We start from the raw sequence: 17,229 nt of genomic DNA, 5'->3' as shown, positions 1-17,229 counted from the left end.
AGGTGAATGATTGAGTGTGGCTTAAGCTTCAACCTTACAGACAGCAGACTGTTCAACACCGAAGCAAAAATAATCTTGCAGCCAAGTATTATGGCCTTTTTAAAGTGTTAGAAGCTATTGGCAAATTAAAGTTGCCTACAAAATTCAACTACCTAGTTCTGCCAAAATTCACAATGTCTTCCATGTTTCTTAAATCAAAGCTTTTAGAGGTACTCTGCCTCAAATTACTATAATTCCTAACATGGCAGAACAACCTAGTTCTACTCCTTTGTTGCCTGTTGTTATCTTGGATGCTCGAACTACCATGGTGTTTGGCAAGCAGACAGAACAAGTCTTGGTACAGTGGCATAATCAGTCAAGGCATGATGCTACTTGGATGGCTAAATTTGACTTTGAGTATCAATTTCTTGGATTATGTGCTTCTGTGACTTGAGGAAAAGTCATTTTAAAGGGGGAGGGTATGATACAGGTGATATAGGAAGGAAGAATAATGTTAGTTGGTTTTGGTGGGAAATTTTGTTATTTGCAGTTTGTTAATTTTAAGTAGTTATTTGCTTTTGTCGTTTTGTGCATAGCTGTAAGATGCATTATTTCTGTTATGGCCTTTGGTTGTTAGGAGAGCTAAATAAAGCTTAATCTGTGTGATATTCTCATTAAAAAATACACTGAATTTCCCTTCTCTTCTCCTCTCTATCTCTCTCTTCTTTCTCTCTCTATTCTGTTTCACTTCCTCTCCTTCCGTCTATATTCTTATATTTTTGGAAACAAACTCAAGCTCCACAAATCAGAGCTGAGATTAGGATTTCTCCCTTATCAAAAGAACACTACTCTATTGTGTTGGACGGAATCAGAAGTAGTGAATGAATTAAATTCTTAAAAATTAAATGATTTAAACTCTAGTTTCATGTATAACCCCTAAAATAATTCTTATGTATATCATAGGAGCACAATATATAATTTATCAAATATATTAAAACAGCAGAAATTAGCTTATTTTTTTTTCATATTTCCAACCATGAAAGATTACACTAATGTGTGGTTTTTTTTTTTTTTTTTTTTTTTTTTTTTTTTTTTTTTTACACGTAAATTATCCTCAACAAGCTAAAACAAAACATAGAGTAGATTTTTCATTTTGAACGTTTTTTGTATTTGCTTCTAAGTCATTAGGCCATAAACAAGAGCTGTAGTTGAAAAAGAAAATCACCAACATCTTAAAAACCCCAATATTCAAATATTATGCATTTCATTTTTGATTTTTTTTTTAAAAAAAAAAAATACCAAGAACTACCTATCCTAATAATTTCTTTTTGAATTTTTTTTTAATAAGGGACTTCAAGAACTATCAACATTTCACTTTGTGTTGTTACACTCTAATACATAGAAATTACATAGTATTCATAATTTAAATCTGAAAAAATAAAAAATAAATTAAAAAATTATAGAAAAATAAAAATAAAAAACTTGGAGTACATGAACGTATGTGATAATCGAAAAAGCATGTCAACAAATTTTTTTTTTCTTCCTTTAATTTGATTCTATGCTCTTGGTGGAATCACACCAAACTTAGTATTTGACATCATTAATCTTTTTATTAATGGAGAGATCCCGAATCATGGAACTATAATGGAACTGGTTACAACTTTTAGTTGGAGAATAACTGAATAAGAATAAGGATATGTTCGATTCGAACTTATATATATATAAATAAATATTTGTGAGTGAGTACTTTAGTAACGAACAGAATATGTGTACCAGGCTATAGAAACAAATTTCACTAACTTTACTTTTACACGTGGCTAGCTGCACCATGTGATAATGTAATTAGCTACGACGGGATTACTGTATTATAGGGGTTATCAGTCAGTATAGGCCCTATAGGTAGGTAATACTATGCTTTTTAAGGGTTACTTAATAAGTATAATAAGGGATTACTCTATCAATAATATAATAGGGATTTTTATGTCAATGCTATAGGGTTTTTTTTTATTTTTTTTAGACTACCACACATTGTGGCCAACCGCATAAAACATGCGGTGAACATTTTTTAAATTTTGTGAAAAAAAGATTTCTTTTATACCACTCTGATTAAAAAAAATAAAATAAAATAAAAAAATGTATGTTACCACCTACTATATATAGATTTTAGTCCTACATTTTACTAGCTCGATTTGGTGGATAGTAATTGATAGGGAAATAATTAATACAAAAGTAGTAGTAGGTTTAAAATGAGATAATAAGAGAGGACAAATATAATATAGTATTATAATTTATAATGTAGTTGTATGTCAATATCAAAATTTAACCATAAAAAAGACGACTTTATTTTATAATCCTAAAATATGAAAATGTAATGATAATTACGGAGAGATTACTACTTTAAAGTTTAAACAATGTTTGTTTTCTATACAATTTTTTTTTTATATATGTTTTTACTTTTATAGTCGACTTTTAGAAACTTTGACTATTAATTTAATAGTTACATACATAAAAATCATATCATATAAGATCTTGTTAAATTCAATCTGAACTATATTTTCAAAACAGGAAAAATTGATTCTAATTATCTCACATCTGGCCAATTCGCTGTTAACAATCCCACATTTGGATTATTGCATAATAACCCCATCTTTATAGAATTATAGGGCATTATATTCTATTGGTCCCTAACCTGTTGGTAATCATTTTTAATAGGTTAAGGAGCAACATGTCACTTTGTGATTGATTGTATTTGTGATTGATTGTAAAATTATAAAAAAAAAAAATCAAAAATTTATAAAAAGAAAAAGTAAAACAAGCTAGCCATCTATACCCCCGCACCACCCCGTTTTCACCCTACCAACAACCCTCCCTCCCCACCCCCTTCACCTTCCAGCATCCTCACAACCCTCCCTTACCACCGCGGAAGCCCCCTTCCCACCCTCACGCAACGAAAACAACCCTCCTTCCCTAAAACCACCACAACTAGTCAACTATCGCCCTCTTTCCCTAAAACCACCTTGATTCTCAACCCCCCCCCCCCCCCCCACCCCACCCAACGAGAACCACACCTCTTCCCTTCCCTGGGGTACTCTATAATAAAAGATATTATTGATAAAAATCCATATTCACAAATGTGTTGCTCAAAATGAGGTATTTTAACATAGGGAGTACATTTAGTCCAAAGGATATGATGTGGTATTGGGGATACCTCTTATCTACACGTATTAAACAAAAACTTGGATTTTGAGTCAAAATAGAGAGAATGATTTTTCTGTTTTCTATATTATGGTATGCACAATCTATTTATACAACCTAAGAGAAGAGATTAGGCCTCATAAATTGGCCCATTAGCTAAATACAATAATAATTACAATATTAGGGTTTAACATCCCCCCCTCTCAAGTTGGAGCATGCAAATCACAAATGCCCAACTTGCCAAGTAAATATAAAAATTGGTGCTTGCTTAAGGCCTTAGTGAATATATCCGCTAACTGATCAGTAGTCTTCACATAAGACGGACTAATAACTCCTTCTTGAATCGCATCCCTAACATAATGACAATCAACCTCAATATGTTTGGTTCTTGTTCGTGGAAGATCGGATTTTGCACAATATGCAACACTGATTGACGATCACAAAACAAGCTCATCGCACGTCGATGCGAAACTCCCAAATTGTCGAGTAATGCCTTCTATTTTAGCTCATCAGTTATATATACAAGCTGTGAGACACACGCAAATTGCGTGTGCAACATAAGAAATTAATATGCATGGCTCGATTCTCTCTTTTTTTTTCCTAAAATATTATCTATCTTATTCTAATAAAAAAATATATTAGTGGGTTTATAAATCGATGAAATCTAGAGGTTAAAAGGTAATATATGAGTACATTATAATGTTCATGCAAATTATGATTTCCTCAAAAAAAAAAAATTAAAATAAAATAAATTAAGGATGATAGTTTTTTTGTTTTTTTTTTTTAAAAAAAAAAAAAATAATAGTTATATTTTTTAAATTATGGTAGTTTTCTTTTGAAAATTATAAAAGATGAAAGGGTATTTTGGGAAAGTGAAATTTATCACCCAAAACCCCCTTTCATTTTATATATTACTATAGATTAGACATCGAACGATACTCTGCCTCCATAAAGGACTTAGAAACATTATGTTGCTTTAATTCTTAGTCTTCCAAGAAATAGGCTAGGGGAACCACCAAGAAACACTAACCAACCAGATTTTGATCGTCTCCTCAAAGGACAACTAGCCCAATCCGAGTCACACCAACCTGTCAAATGTAAATTGCAATCCGAACTCAATAAGATTCCTCGACCCGAACAACCCTTCATGCGCACCGTATGGAGGGCGGCCTCCCAATGGTCTTGACGTGGTTGTTGCATAATTTGGGATAATATATGAACTATATAGGACAAATCAGGTCTAGTGAAAGATAAATAGATCAAACGACCCATAAGATGACGATACATTTTAGGATTAGAAATAAAAGGTGTCTCTGATTTAGCCAGAGTATGATTCTACTTAATATGAGTACTTGCCGGACGTGCCCCTAGCAAACTAGATTCAGCAATAGCATCCAGAGTATCATTCCATTGACATAGAAATATGTCCTCCGGACTCCGTGCAACCTCAATACCAAAGTACTTAAACCCACGTCACCCAAATCTTTCATATGAAAACAGTCACTCAAATATGATTTAAATGTTGAAATTGCAGCGGAATCATTACTAGAAATTATGAAATCATCCACATACACCAGAATGCTAAGATGAATATATAGCCCCATTATTAATAGCAAATAGAGAATAGTCAGAGTACGATTGCAAAAAACCATACCTTTTTAGAGATGTGGCTTGGCCAATTTGGAAAACCAACAATGAGGTAGTTGTCGAAGTCCGTACAATGACTTTCGAAGACGGCACACCATACCAGGTTGGGCACCATGATACCCGGGGGGAAGCTTCATATAAACCTCCTCATCAAGATCTCCATGTACGTAGAAAAACATTATGGACATCCATGTGCAATTCCCAATTTTTCACAGGAGCAACAACAAGGAAAGCACGAATAGTGACCATTTTAGCAACAGGAGCAAATATCACGTTATAATAGATACCCTCAACCTGATGATTACCAAATATAACGAGACGAGCCTTCAATCGTTCAACTGTGCCATCAGGATTATGTTTCACCTTGTAGACCCATCTGCACCCGAGAGCTTTCTTCCCCGGAGGTAATTCTTCCATTACCCAAGTCTCATTATCTTCTAAGGTAGAGATTTCTTTTTGCATAGTCTCTTTCCAACCCTCATGTTGCATAGCCTCTTTGAAATTACGAGGCTCAACCGCCGTATCTATAGCTGCAATAAATATTCGGTGTTGTATAAATATACGGTGCCGCAAGTTTAGGCTCAACAGCCCGTAAAATCCAAGACACCAACGTTGATGAGTTAACCGTCTCCCAATCTAGCATCTTTTTCTTCTCAGTCGGTTTGTTAATGGGTGCAATCAACAAACCCATATTTCCTTCGAGATTTCAATGATAAGGTAATAGCCCTAGACCAAGCCAAATAGTTATCGCCCTTCAAGATCATATGAGTAATCAAATTTCCGGTTTGGTTGCCGGACCCAAGGTAAGGGAGATGAAGAATCAATCTTGTCATCCCCCATTGTCGAGTAGCAGAGAGATTAGCAGGAAAAGAAAAATTTAGTGATATAGGGTTTAGAGTATTAGTGGCCCCAATTAGGGGTGTTTGCGGTGTGGTTTGGCTTTTAAAAAACCGCACGAAAACACACCGCAAAATGCAGTTTGGTGCGGTACGATTTGTGGTTTAACCGTATTTTATTAAAATTATAATTATTATTTCTAAACAAAACTTTTATTTTTATTTTATAATTATTAGTTTATAATTCAAATATTAAACTTTTTTTAACCTTTAATTAACTAATAATCAAAGATTATCTCATATATTCTAGTTCTTTTATATAATTTTAATAAAATTATAGTATAAAAACCGCAAACCGCACTTAATATTTTTTAAAACCGCACCAAAGCGCAAACCACGGTTTGGTCATTTTCAAAAACTGCACAGCAATTTTGTATGGTTTGCGGTTTGGTGCGGTCTAAACCGCACTCTGTACAGCCCTAGCCCCAAATACCATGTCAAAAATAGAGATAATGAATTTTGGTCTTCTGTATTATGGTATGCACAATCTATTTATACAACCTAAGAGAAGAGAGTAGGCCTCATAACTTGGCCCGTTAGCTAAATACAATGCTAAGTACAATATTAGCCATTAGGGCTTAACATTTTGTGGAAAAAAAAAAAGGTGAGAAGTACTCCGAAATAATAAGAAAAGAAAAGCGGAATCTGATGGTAAAAGACGTTGAGATGGGTTCTGTGTAGGCTTCAACTTGGATGCGTTTTAATTTTCTAAAGAGCCTTCAACAACTTGGATAGAAAGATCATTGCGTTGGATGTTTTAATTTTTTAAAGGGCCTTCAACAACTTGGATAGAAAGATCATTATTGCGTTGGATATTAAAGTGTAAAACAAAAACTTTGGCAAACACTCAAACAGTCATCCTCCATTATACATACACTATACATTTAACATTATCACTGTGCTGTGACGACAATATATATATTCATAGACTTTGCATATGAATGATTGATTAAGAGGTACACCCAACATTACATAATGTTGTATTGTCGGTTTTTATTTTCAAGAAAATTAAAATAGTGTAGGAAGTGTGTAAAATTTTTATTTATAAAAAAAATTGACATCAACATAACAGTCCCGATTGTGGTCTTTTTGTTGAAAAGGTCTTAACTATCACTTAACTCAATGCGGTTTTAACTTTAAGTAAGTCTTCATAAAACAGTCTCTTACATAATCTTAACCGGTTTATCCTCTTTGAATTTAGGAGAAAAGCTCTAACCGACTAAGCTATTTCTCACTCTCTATACATTATGAAGCTAGTATTGATTTTGTCAAATATATATATATATATATATATATATATATATATATATATATATATATATATATATATATATATAAATCACTAATGTTGCGTACCTGAATATGTTGTGATGATGCCATCCACATTTTAAAACAACTTTCAATGCGACAAATGCACATCTAGTTTTATTGTTTTTATTTTTCAAGTGCTCACTGTCACCAAAGCTATTAAGCTAAGTATAGAATTGTTATTTAAAAATTCAATGATTGACTTATAATTCTTTTAAGATTAAGAAGAAACTAATAAAGCATAGTTAAGCTGTCTATATCTATTGCTAAATGGGCAATGATTGAGTTATATATACACCTACTATAGTCAAGTACATAGTTTTACTTCCATTTCATGATATTAAACATTTTATTTTGATTCGTAAATACGCAGCTACTTCAAGTCTCTTGAGTATAAGACTTGATCTTTAGATTTTTAACATGTTTATTTTATGATTATGGTTGTATCACTTGTATGTATTTAGTTTTCTTAATGAAAAACAAGTTAATGAACTTCAATGAAACAAGGACAGAATTGAACTTCCAAAGCTCAGTTCAAGAATCAAAGTTTTGAACGACAAACACAAGCTACCACTAGTGGAAAGAAAATGTTAATTTTAATAGACAAAAAGTAGTTACTTATCATAATGGGTATATGTTGTTACTATTACAAATAACAAGATATTTGTAACGGTTAGTAAAAATGTCCATTACAAATAAGGCCTCATTCACTTCACCTTATTTTTGCTAAACTAAAATTACTTTTATTGAACTGAAATTATTTTTGCTGAACTTAATTATTTTTACTGAACTCAAATTAATTTATCTGAACTGAAATTATTTTTACTGAAATTATAAATTACTAAGTTTTGGCGGGAACTTTTAGTAGTGGATTAGGTCATGTACCATGCTACACACGGTAATTTTCAATATTATTATCAATTTAGAATTATTTTAATTAGTGTAAAAAAATATTCAAAAATAGTGTGAACTAAACTATATAATATTTACTAAAATGAAACATATAATCTTGAAAAAACTAATTAGCTAGATATGTACTTAAGAGTGTTATTCATTCAAACACATGATTATTTTTATGTATTTCAACGTGGTACTGTTAATCTGTTATAGTGTTACTTTTCTTGTTAATTAAATGAAAATTTTAAAGCTATACATCCAACCCCACGATTAGGGATGGCAGTGGATCTGGACCCGGCCCGGATCCGTGGATCCAAATCCGTTTTTCACGGATCTGGGTCTTCTAATTTTGGACCCGACGGATCCGGGTCGGATTCGGGTCCTGCTGAAAAGAACGGATCTGGATCCGGGTCTGGGGGCCAGACCCGGATCCAGATCCGTTTACCAGTTTTTTTTTAAAAAAAAAATTATTAATTTCATTATTAAATATGTTGACAATGTTAGTATTGATAAAGCCCTTTCAAGATATGAATTTTGGATGTCTCATATCAAATTCACTAGCTATTACTAAAATCGTACTTTTATCGTTATTTATAATTTTTATTTCAAAATATAAATGTATAAGTTGGTACCTTTGTGTTTTTAGATTTGTTGTATAACTAAAATTTAGGTTGAACTTAATAACCCCCGACGGAAGTTTTAAATGCATTTTTTGATCCAAATATGAATTTTTTGCAAAAAATTAGGCAAAATATATTGGACCCGTTTTGGACCCACATCCGGACCCGGATCCGCTGGACCCATCAGATCTGCAACGGGTCTTCATTTCCAGACCCGACGGATCCGGGTCAGATCTGGATCCTAGATACAAAAACGGATCTGGATCTGGGTCCATCCAGACCCGGTCCAGATCCGACCCGTTACCATCCCAACTCACGATATACTTTTCTTTTTTTCCACTTTAAAATCACTCTATTATTTTATTCAAAACCACACAACCTAAAATATTACTTCATATCTTCCCAACAAAGTATTTCTTATTCAACTTTATGAGCTCTAATTAAATATCAAAGTAAAAAGTTAGGCAAAAATAATTAATCTTTTTTTTTTTTAATTTTATTTTAGAAATCTATATAATTTTTTCCTAGTGACATGATTTAGCTAGTAATTTACTTCTACATTAAGGTTATATACATTTCAGCCAACCTTTTTTTTTATTATTTTTATTATTTTTTTAATTTTTTTTAACCTTATTAAAACTTTACATAAAAAATATTTTCTCCAAAAAAGATAAATAAAAGAAAACTAAATAAATAAAAAGTTAAAGACGCACGTGTTATTATTTGTGTGATTTAGTAGCTAATTAGATTAGGTACCGTGGTATGCATGAAAGTTGTTGTGCTCTTTACCACCATCATACAAACAATTTCGTGATACCATGATACATAGTGAAAACATTTTGAGTGTTAAGGATGTTATCCATGCCCTAATCCAAAGAGACATGACAAATAGTCAAATTCTTAAGTCATGTACTCCTCAAAATGATGTTTTGGTTGTCAGAGATAGATTTTTGGAAAATGAATCACCTAACAATGGCAAAAATGTTAATAGGCATACTATTTGTAACTATTATTGTCATGCCAAAGGACATATCAAATATACTTGTTGGAATTTCACTAAATTTTATCAATAAAAGAAAAAAAAAATTTGTATTAAAAAATAACATAGATAAAAATATCTATAACATATTTATTATCTTCTTATTTTGCATATATAATGAAATTAAACATGATATATAACGAAAGAGTCCGTCATTAGACAAATGTGTATATTAAAATTACATCTACATGTTAGACCATATGAGCGTTTTAAAAATTCAATGATAAATTAGTATAAAATTTTCTTTTAATTAGTCAAATAAGTATTTAAATTGTGTATTACACTCAATGGGCAGGAATGATAACCATGTTTTGATATTTAGTCAACTTTTTCCCTAAATAATGATACTATATGAAAGTATTGGAGATATAAATACAAAGAATTTAATCAAATTATCTTACATGATTACATGTACAGATAAAGTGTTTATAATATTATGCTTTGTTGCTAACTTCCCTTTATATTTTTATTAAGCTATTCGTATTAGAATTAGGTGAGAAACCAATCAAAGTATTAAAAAAATAAAATCAAAATTTCCATTTAACTTATACTAGCTTAAGGCCCATGCCATGCACGGTGAGTCTAATTTAATGTTTGTAAGAAAATTAATTATATTCAACAAATAAAATTTGATAAAACATACAAATCAAATATATAGAAATTATAATGTCATAATCTATATTAATAGGCAAATAAACAAATTAGCTTAAAAATTGATTTTTTAACCTGCCCGAACTCGAGAATTTTTCAGGACGAAGCTTGATTAGGTCTAGTGGCCATATTAGTGAATACTTATTTATAAATGCATTTTTAATAAACATCAAAAATCAGTCAAACAACAAACTAAAATCTCCACTAAAATTATAAGCAAAAGTGTGACATACACAAAATTACAAATAATATATCACCTTTAAATCTAAAAATCATTTGTTATACACAACATTTATTTTATAGCAGTACTATACTCTACAAATCAATTTGTGATAATATGTACGTATAGTAGTAAAAATTCATAAACAAAATTGTAGTTAACTCCAATATATAGTTATATTGAATTGTAATTGAAATAAAATATTAGCTAGAGGTATTTGAAAATAAAAAATTAAGTAAAGTAATTTCCTTAACATCTATTATATGAATCAATTTATTATAAGTTTTTTGGAAAAATCTAATAATACTCCATTTAAAAGATAATTATAAAAGGAGTTGAAATAATTTTTTTTTTATTGAAAGAAGTTGAAATAATTATTTAGGTAAATGTATATAAAATAACTATGAACACCAAATAGTAAGGAATTTATATTTGTCATATATAAAGGATTTGAAATGACGTAATTATAGAATCAAATATTAACCAAAAAAAAAGGTTAAAAAGGGAAGGGGAGTTTTTGAGGGAAAAAACAGCACCAGGATGTGAAATGTGTCACTCCGGCCGGTGTCTGTTTTAATATTAAGTTATTGATTGATTGATGATTAATCAATTGAACAAAATAAATTATAATGTATTAAAATTTGTCATATAGAGTAATATTTATGGAAAATGGAGTAATAACTAAAAGGAATATATTTACAATAAAAAAATATGTATAAAATATTTGAAATAATATAATGATCATAATATTATACCAAACTTCTCAAAGAAGATTTTAGCAAAAAAATAGGAAGGGTTTTTTTGGAGGGAAAAACTACACCAGGAATTGACATATGTCATTCCTGATGTCTGTTGTAATATTATGTTATTGATAATTGATGCAACACATGTATTTTAGAGATAAATCTAATGATTACTTTTATATATATATAGAATAGATTTTATCCATCATCACTCAAATTACCTTTTTTTTTTCTTTTGTTTTTTTTTTAATCTCTCTTATAAAAGGAATAGGGGGGGACTGAGGAGGAATAGAATGAAAGTTGAGGTCTAAAATTTGAAGTACCTTATAATACCTTTGAAACTCATTAATGCTATTTTATTATTTCATCTAAATATTCCTATCAAACTTTAATACGAAAATTGGATTAAAAATTAAATAAATCAATCAATCAGAATAATAAAAGGAAATTATGGAGTATTTATACTTCCTCCATTTCTATTTACATGACTAATATTCTTAAAATGGAAATGTCATATTATTTGAAACATACTATATTTGATAAGCCATTGGTATACAAATTTTCTAAAATACCCTCATTAAGTGCATGTGGGAGACAACTTTTGAGGGTAATAAGGTGAACCATGTGCACAAAATACTTTTTTTTTCTCTCCTCTCCTTAAATATTGTGCCAAAGGCTATGAGTGAAGTAAATAGAAATGGAGGAAGTATGATATAATTTGAATAGGAAAAACAAAATTAATGTCATTCTTGAAAAAACACATCATTTTGCATTCGTAACAATCATTAATGAGAATGACTACTTGAATTTTTTTTTTTAAATTACAAGAAGAAAAAGGATTTCATAATGATAGATAGCCAGACGACACTTACGAATGATTTCTAAGAAATTTAAAATTCCAACACGAATACATATCACCATACAACTAATTACATCGTAGATTCGATCAACGATCGCCTTAATAAATAAAAACTTCATCCGAAACAATACAATATGTGAGTTAGCACTAATTTGGCTTGAAATCCACTGATGTAGAGTTGTTTAGGTGATAATCCTCATATGGTCTTCTAGATTTCAGCGATAATGAAACCCTAGGTTTTCAATCTTTACCAGACAAACAAACAAAAAAAATAAACCTAATAGAATAGTCATCATCTTAAGGATGGGGTCAATTTATTAAAAGCCATTAAAAAGTTTTTGGGGCTTCCACTGGTACCAGTGGAAGCCCCTACCAAAATTCACAATTAAGATCAGGAAGAAAAGAGATGAAAGGGAAGGAGAGAAAAGTGAGAACTGGAGAAGAGTGAAGGAAAACCTTTCATTAGGATTAGTTGTGAAGGTTTCTATATGATTCAAAACGTATACTCTTTGTTTAACATCATTGCTAAGTCATTTCATCTTCTCCAAAACAACTGCATAGTCTTCAATTATGTGCATCTGCATATCAAATGTGTCACTTTAGATAGGACATCACTACAGATTGTAGGATATTAGTTTCAATGCATAATATTAACATATGTTTAAAAATGAACATTACTATATATGTAAATGAACATTATGAATTTCATATATGATCAAAAGATTTCATAGTATGCATAAGTCAATTTCTCAACTTACATGAATGAAGATTTATGCATTTCATAAATGTGCATAACGTATCATAAAATGAACATTTTTTTATTTTGGCATATAAAGTCAAATATAAACTCAAATAGATTCAAATGTACAAATGAACAATTATAATTTAGTATATGTTCATATATTACCTCGGAATTGTAGAAATGTTAACATCTATACCATAAGTTTTAATATCTTTTAAAAGTTCTTGATCTACAATAGGAGATTTTTACAATGACTATGTAGTAATATATAAATAAATATTTGTATTAATCATTTATTAACATGTGAATGATTGTATACTAATATATAAATGAACATTTATCAAAATGAAAATGAAATAAATGTTTTTTTTTATAAAAAAAAACCACTACGAACTAATTTAATCAATGCTTACTTTTCTCCAGATTTTTTTTGATGTTCTTCTCATAAGCTATTTTCTTCATACTCAAAATTCAAAAGGTACTTGTTCAAATTACTAGTTTTAAAACTAAAAATAGTAAAAATTACTAAGATGCAATGGTTCATACTCATTTTTCATGTGTTTATGATTCGATGATGTTCCTGTAACACAATTGCAACAATAAATTATAAAAATTAGGGTTTATACTCTTTTTCGAATTAAATATGAACAAAATCACTTACTCCTTTGAATTTCGACCTTGATTTGTTGAATTATGTAGCAATTGAACAACTTTTTTGGATAATTTGTCGCAAAGTTTGTTGAAAATTTTGGATTAGAAAATGCTGAAAATGGGTGTAGAGAGAGAAAATGCAGAATTTGGGTGAGGAGAGAGAAAGTGAAAAAAGATCAATGGTGGTTTGATTTTTACTGTACAATTGCAGAAAGTGGGTATGTGAGGGAGATTGTTAAACGAATTGTTTAGGAGGGGGTGTAGGGTGTGGTACCTACACTAGGGTCTAGTGTATACCAATCTATCTATCAATCTATATATTATATTAAAAGACAAGCGCCTCAATGTGAGGATGACAAATGTCACTCTCTCATTGGCTTATCTTATGTATAAAATATATACTGTTTACATATTCAGGAATAGTTCTTTTGTTCAACTTTAAACAATAAAGTAAGTTTCTTTACATGCATAAGATTTTCATGATTTCCTCACATAAATATTGATTTAATTTTTAATAATACAATATATACTTCCCAATACTACAAATTATCCATAACTTCTTTCCAATCTTAATTTATAGTCAATTTAAAGAATAATAACTAATTTGAAGCAATATGATTAAAGTGGCATAATTAAGGAAACAAATATTTCGTATTTTGAAAGGCTAATATTGTTTTTTTTTTATGAAAATTAAATAAAATCGATAGAATTTAGTTTTACGTCAATTATGAAATCAACACAAACATTAAAAAAAAAATCAGATGTACAGTAAAATATTGTGCACCTATTATAAAAGTTATCCTAAATTCAATACAAGTTATCGGATGAATACAAAAGTTTTTTATAAAGATACAAAATAGTGTAAAAATTACTTTTATCGTTTGTTGTACTCCTTGACAAATACTGAATGCTGAGCCGAAATGTTGTCTTAGCAAAAAATATATAATCTTGAACATAAATTTAATTTTAATCCACCTTTTATTTTCTATACAATGACTTTTACAATCACCTTTTGTTTTTCTTACAACCAAAAACCAATCTAAACAAGAAGAATAAAAGTTAAATTGAATTAGACATTTCATGGGAAAGGATAGATATAAAATGTATTATAACTATTACTCGTGTTTAAAATTGTAATATTCTTATTAGCAATGCTATTACTTATGAATTTTTTTGTTAGAAAAACTAACATTTTGATTTAAAAATCGTGCATGAATCATGTACTATACGTCTATACTTGATGTACAACAATCATGTGCAATAATTTATGTTGTTTTATACTTCATACATAATAATACTTTTAACTATAATTTAGACTTTCAAATCAACGTTTTATAATAAAAAAATATATGCATACATGTCATTTTTATTACACCTAGACATTATATAATAAGTCATATTGTTAAAGTTCTAATTACATTATTGGAATGTAGGTATGATACTATTTTCATGTACTTTACATTCTATGTAATTACGTATAGTATGAAAATTAATATATTTCGTGTAAAATAGTATGTGTATATAATACTCCCTCCGTCCCCAAATGATAGTCCCTTATGACCTATTTTTAGTCCCAAATTGATAGTCCCATTTGCTTTTTTCAAGTACCATTAATATCAATTTTTTTATCAAAATTTCCTCCAATTACAACAATATTTGTGCAAATTTAACTTTCCCATGTAAATTTTGTTTTTTAATGTACTTTTATTACTTTCTCTCTCTACTATTTTACATACCCAATGTAAATTTATATTTTCAATGTACTTTTACTACTTTTATTTAAGTTTCTTAATTCCCGTGATTTTTGCTCATAAGGGACTATCATTTGGGGACGGAGGGAGTATAATATTTTTATAATATAAAAAAAGTATATGTATATAATATAATATTTTATAACACGGGTCCTCCATAGCGAGTGTAATCCCAATCACCACTACACCAATTGGTTGTCGGTGTAGTGGTGATTAAGACTAGGGAGGATCCGTGTTCGATCCCCTGCAACAACAATCGAGAGGGGAGTGGAACCTAAAAGCCCAAAACTGATCATCGAATCCGGAATAGCCCAAAGGGTGAACCGGATAGAACAAAAAAAAAATGATCGAGCAACTCAATGCATATACGACGGGAATTAACTTATCTTTTTTCTATCTTATACTTCCTTCGTTCTTTTTTTAGTTGCAACACACAATTTATCACGGTATTTAAAAAAGGTAGATCTAACATGATATAATACACTTAAAATGGGGTTAAGAGTATAATCAAGTGGGTCATGTGCTTTTAATATAGGTAATAGTAGAATTTCCACCATAAAAACCTTCCTTTTATGGTGTGTTGCAACTATTATGACATTTCCATTTAGGGAAGTGTTGCAACTATAAAGAAACGGAGGAAGTACAAAACTCCAAAGTCTATATTTTTTTCAAAATAAAATAATAACATTTGTAAATTTTTGTTAATATATATATGAAAGATATAAACCTATCAAAATGTATATATAGTTAAATTGTTTAATAACTTATATCGAATGCGTAATTTTATTAAAATTATTTGCATGTAGTCATTAAATGTGTTGTTGTGTAGCTATGCAATGTTCAAAACTTTAGTTGAACTACTTTGATTTAGTGATTGTACTGTAAAAAGATATTGACTTCGATCTTGAAATATGATAGTCTAATAAATTCTAAATAGAAAAATTAAAACAAAAGGAAATGAAAATAGTAAATGGCTTTAAATAATGAACTAAACATTACCTTTTAAATCAATTTAGCGAATTCAAGAGCCAACTTTAAGGCTTTTATAATTAAATGGGGAAAAATATATGTAAAAGAACATTTTTAGAGATATAAATGTCCATGCACTATTATAAGAGTTTTGTTAACCTTTTTATAATTAAGGTAGGGATAAATTTTAATATATACTCCATATATTTTATTTATATAAAATAATCAGTATCCATACCTATATACGAAGTATTTGTGTTGTATAGTGTATTTAATCAGCTGTTGGTTATATAACTATTATATAATAAATAGTTTTTGGCACAATGTAACTTAGGAAAATATATGTACTGGTAGGTTAGATATAAGGTTATTATTGTGTCTATAGATTTGGCGAGTGCGACGGGTAAATAAAACATGTATATATTAGATTGACTGTAGCTACTAATGCGGATGGTATGATAAGAAAATTTAACTTTTTTGTCAACGGGAGATATAAATAAATTAGTCCACTTATTTTACATAGTTATGTGGAGTATTATTCAATTATTTTTCAATTAATAAAACAAGATTATAAAAATTAAAAGAAATTCAAAAAACATAAAATACTATTCAAATAACGTTCCTTTAATTTTTTTTTTTTTTTTTTTTTTATTGATCATTAGTAACCAAGTCCTTTATTAGTAATTGAATTACCTTTATTTTTATTTATATTGAGAAGCCCACATTCATATTGATATGTCGGTGATGATCAAGTGATCAACCATCAACATTTCTCTTGATTTCTCTATAATAGTCCACTTGCAACATTATCTAGAAAATTCTTACTATCACCGCCATATAATCCACCGACTCCAAACAACTATAAATAGTTGGAGGTAATTCATTTCCATAAATTCAAAAACTTTGTCATTCCACTTACATTTCCATACTATCCATTCTACGTACTAAACTAACTTCCTTATTCATGTGTGAGTTTTTTATTTGTGAATATTGTAATATTTCTCACCCTAATAAATTAGGATCTTTGTACTCTCATTTTAATATAATGGATAAATTTTTAAG

The 17,229-nt window shown here is 29.5% G+C and overlaps 1 pseudogene; it reads right to left on the bottom strand.

Annotated features, from left to right (window-relative positions):
- Positions 1–4,971: 4,971 nt before the first annotated feature.
- On the bottom strand, positions 4,972–5,512 carry LOC145616901 (putative mitochondrial protein AtMg00820 pseudogene; annotated as a pseudogene).
- Positions 5,513–17,229: the final 11,717 nt, after the last annotated feature.

Source organism: Chenopodium album, chromosome 26, assembly GCF_948465745.1.
Source record: "Chenopodium album chromosome 26, dcCheAlbu1.1, whole genome shotgun sequence".
Lineage (NCBI taxonomy): Eukaryota > Viridiplantae > Streptophyta > Magnoliopsida > Caryophyllales > Amaranthaceae > Chenopodium > Chenopodium album.
This window is presented reverse-complemented; position numbering and strand designations above follow the sequence as displayed.